At 41.4% G+C, this 4,522-nt stretch overlaps 1 long non-coding RNA gene across 1 annotated transcript; it reads right to left on the bottom strand.

The window, feature by feature from the left end:
- Positions 1 to 2,254: 2,254 nt before the first annotated feature.
- LOC128318942 (uncharacterized) lies at positions 2,255 to 3,761 on the bottom strand. The gene is made up of 2 exons (XR_008302367.1): positions 3,290 to 3,761; positions 2,255 to 2,730 (listed from the first exon to the last, which is right to left on the bottom strand). It is a non-coding gene; the product is annotated as an uncharacterized LOC128318942 (long non-coding RNA).
- Between the last annotated feature and the right edge of the window lie 761 nt (positions 3,762 to 4,522).

The following is a 4,522-nucleotide window of genomic DNA, read 5'->3' as shown; positions in this document are numbered from 1 at the left end:
GTGTATGGTGTAAATGAGTGGTGTAACATCCCCACACACCTCACAAGGCAATGTTGGCCTGACTCTGTTCTTCTGAGGCTTAAAGCTTTGCCACCCTGCACTACTCTGGCTTTGCAGTGGTTTCAATCCCAAAACACGCTCCAACATGGTCAGGATTCCCTCCATGGTCTCACCACAATTGTGTGACAGAGTGGATGAGCTGACAGTTTTAGGTGTAACACTTGGCTTAAGCTCCACATTAGTGGGCTGAACAGCAAATTCCTGCTTCAAAAGAGTAATGGCCGGCGATGCCACAGACTGAGAACAACATCGCTTCTCTCTACCTTACTCTTCTCACCTTGCATGAACATCAGCTGCTGTCCACTGCTCCACAGGTCTTCACCTAAAAATAAGAGAAAGCTCAAGGTCTGGACAGTATCTAATAAACATCACAGTAAGCTCACAGGATGGATCATCAATCATTTTGCTTTGTTTCATTTTCATTTTGCAAATTCTCTCAAGGAGACATCGGAGTACATGTCAGAAAGGCACAATCAAATCTGCCTCTCCCAACTGATGGCATGGGAGTAAACATGAATAACCCTCTACCTTTCCCAAAATCATTCCCTGACTCCCTTTCTAAAGGAAAGTACAGTATGTAAAAATACAACCCACCCCTCTTGTAAAATCTCAATACCTTCAAACTAATTATGAGATGTCACTGAATTGAAAAATCAATCTGAGCGATAATCACCCCTTCAATAAAGAAAACACATTAAACACTCAGTCAAATGAGCAATGGTGTTACTGTGACACTAGTGGGAATATTAGTCATGTAAACATACATCTCAGTCCAATTCTTGCTGTTCTGTCTTGTGTATGTGTGCAAATGCAATGTAATGTCACTCGAGCAAGGTGTGAAGAATCAGAGCTAATTGAAACTTAGCATATGCGATCCTTTTGGTTTATTCCTGCATTGAAGAGAGTATTTTGTGAAAATGTGTGATTTCTTCATGTTATTTGTGTTTATTAAGTGAGCCTCGTTCAGAGAATGCAAATTAGAGATTTATAGAAAAATAGTGATCGCCATTTTGTCTTGTGTAGCACAAATCCCTGCTATGTGTCTTTAATGTCTGTGTGATACTGGAGAGAAGCGATAATAGAACAAACAGAGCTGAAATGGTGGATATTAAATGGTAGTGGCAATTTCAGATGATTCATGTTGTTTCAGAATCGTACTGTCATGTTGAAATAACAACAGTGGATGCGATCAAAGAGTTAATATGGAGAGACTGTAATTTAAGTTAACTGTAATTTGCCTGTTAAAATGTTGTTCTCTTTATTGTTCATTGTGTTGAAAGAATATATTAAGTGTCTCCACGCACTCCCTCTGGTGACGAAATTCAGTACTGAGCCACACAGCTCCAGACCCCGACTCACACGTCACCCACGGCACGACCTCCTCCGGAAATTCTCAAAGATTTGCCTAAAGTAGTCAGTGAGCTTTCTTTTGTTGTTTTTATAGCAGTTAGTTTATCTGCAGTTAACATTCAGTCTAGTGTAGTGCTGGTTTTATTCTGTTCTGTTCTTTAGTAGTGTCCATGTTCTCTCTCCTAGGTAAGACTAGCGTCTGAATATTTCTTGTTATTATTTAAATCTGTGATTGTCAGAGTAGTCCACTGTCTGTGAATGTAAGTTTTAGTGTTGAGATTTTGTAACTGCAAAAGAAGGGGGGGGGGGGGTATGGATTTGGATTTACCATCAAACTTGCTCACAATCTAAACAAATAACAAACACACAAATCTCACTGGAGTTTAAATATTCTCAGAAATATGAGAAGTTTAATTCACGCATGTTCTGTTGCATGTAGGATTTATCTTGATTTGATAAACTTTTGCAATCAGAGAACAGATTCACGTCTTGATTAATGAAAATATTAAATATTTGTGTGTCATCTGCTAAGATGAAGTGGGTCTATAATGGTCCCATGTGGTTTGATTTAATATAAACAGATTAATTGACATGTCATCAAGCTGAAGAGAAGGAGTTGGTTTTAAGCAGTAAAACGGAAAGATCAGTGAAGTGAGAGAGAGATTTACATGAAGACGGCTGAGTGATCCTCTTTCTCCCACAATAGAGCAGCACTTTCACCAGATGTTCAACTTCCTTCAGCCAAACTCACTGAAGCACAACACACAGCACTGAATCTACAGCTAAACACACTCTCTCATCACACTGATAATGACTATTAACTCTAATAAAAGAACACACAATGTCCAAAAGGAAGCTTTATTTCAGCAGAGCAAAACTACAGGAAGAGCAACAGGACAGTGAAGAGAGTAAAGACAGAAATGTCAGCATTGTGTAGAACTGAAACTCTATTGTAGATGGATGTGTAAGCAGCTCAGTGTTAAATTGTATCTTGGAGCTGTTAGGCTTCACACTGGCTCTTTCTGAACGTGACCGGATGATTGACGCCGGCATGGGAGACCGTACAGACAAACTCCTCCCCCTTTTCCCAGAGTGCTTTGCTGAGGGTCAGGGTGCTGCTGCGTGTGTAACCGTCCTTCTTGTGTTCTTCTGCGCTGGTCAGAACCCCGTCCTTCACCTGGGAGCCGTCCACTGTCCAGCTCACCAGCGCCCCCTGTGGAGAGTAGGCAGACAGCAGGCAGAGCAGCGAGGCCGATCCCTCAGACAGCTGCAGAGAGGAGGGAGGGAGCAGAGACACGGAGGGCTTCACCGCGGGACCGGCTGGAGACCACAAACACACAATAAACACACATTTACACACGCTTACACAACATTTACTCATTACTGCTTATTCACATTACTGCAGTTCAGTAGAACTACTCAGCAGGAGAACATTTACTAGTTACTCGTTATATTGTGGAGCCACTCGGACTTTGATCAGCTTTATTCTGTGTTAGTTCTTACTGCTGTGTCGTATAAAGCGCTCCCTGTGTGATAGCAGTAAATGGATCTGATTCCAGAAATGTTCATTGTTTAACACAAACACACAGCCGCATTCGTCTGTATTTTCCATCAGCACAGAGACTTTAGAACAATTTACACAATACTTCAGATATGAACCAGTGACCAGGTTTCCACTCACCAACACAAACACACTGGATATTTAAATGTTCAGTATTCACTCATTTATTATTTATTTTACTACTTTAAGGTTTAGAGTTACCCCAAACATATTACTCATAACTACACACATTATATTTCATTTTAATTATTTATTAATGTAATGGGTAAACAGAAGTAAATAACTTTTTAGAGTTTTAGAAGAACTAAAATGACTTACTGATGATGAGTTTGGTTCCTCCACCGAAAGGCCACCACAGTGATACATTCTAATGAAGCCGTCATACAAAAACCTCTGTTACACTACAGTGACCACACACACACACACACACACACGTTTCCATAGAGAGAGGTTCCACTTTGCATTAGCAGCTCATGCTTCAGCGCTCTGCGAGTGTTTATAGCCCTGTGACTTTAACACTTCATGACTGAGAGCTGCTGCTCAGCGACTTCACCCACAGCAACCATGAGTTTGATCAGCGTCTTCATCTGCACACTGGCCCTCTGCGCTCGAGGTAACACAATGTTTTATCTTCTACTGTTCAGCTGACAAATCCATGTGAAGTAGGCCGACTAGATGAACTTCAAACTCCACATCATTATTAATGTAGGGAACGGATTTATTCTTCTTATTTTTTTCAGGATCCAGAGGTCAGGTGACTGTGACTCAGAGTCCTGCAGTGAAATCTGTTTCTCCAGGAGACACACTCACCATCAGCTGTAAAACCAGTCCTGATGTTTACAATAGTGGTGGTTATTGTTTCTCCTGGTATCAGCAGAAACCTGGAGAAGCTCCTAAACTCCTGATCTATTATGCTAGCAGTAGAGCATCAGGTATTCCTGATCGTTTCAGTGGCAGTGGATCTGGATCTGATTTCACTCTGACCATCAGAGGAGTCCAGGCTGAAGATGCTGGAGATTATTACTGTCAGTATGTACCTAATGTCAGTAACTGGATGTTCACACAGTGTTAGAGCGTCGTACAAAAACCTGGGTGAGTGTGACTGCTGCAGCTGGGACCTACTGCAGGTGCTGAGGGGGACGATGTGATACAGCACAGTGACACACACTGGAGCGAGTCCTCCAGTCCAACAGCTGTGTAGTAGAGATCGTCTCTCTGTCCACTGTGCTGAGACGAGCTGAGAGCTGACAGCAACGTGGCTGCTCTAAATGAGAGATTTAACACATGCAGGAGACGCCTGTGTTCATCTCATAGTCACGCTGATGAAGACTGATGATTATTCTTACTGATTTCAGTAGTTTATTTTCTGTTTTATAATAACATATTATTTATTTATTCATTTGGATTTATCACATAGTTAACTAGCTAAACTAAATCCCTGATAACCTTTACTATGTGTAGTAGTACTATCCCTTTAAGAGTGATTATGTAAATGGGGCTTATAGACACAGGTGTGTAGATTACCTGCATGCTGTTTGGCAGTGACGTGCA

Source organism: Pangasianodon hypophthalmus, chromosome 9 (genome assembly GCF_027358585.1).
Source record: "Pangasianodon hypophthalmus isolate fPanHyp1 chromosome 9, fPanHyp1.pri, whole genome shotgun sequence".
Lineage (NCBI taxonomy): Eukaryota > Metazoa > Chordata > Actinopteri > Siluriformes > Pangasiidae > Pangasianodon > Pangasianodon hypophthalmus.
This window is presented reverse-complemented; position numbering and strand designations above follow the sequence as displayed.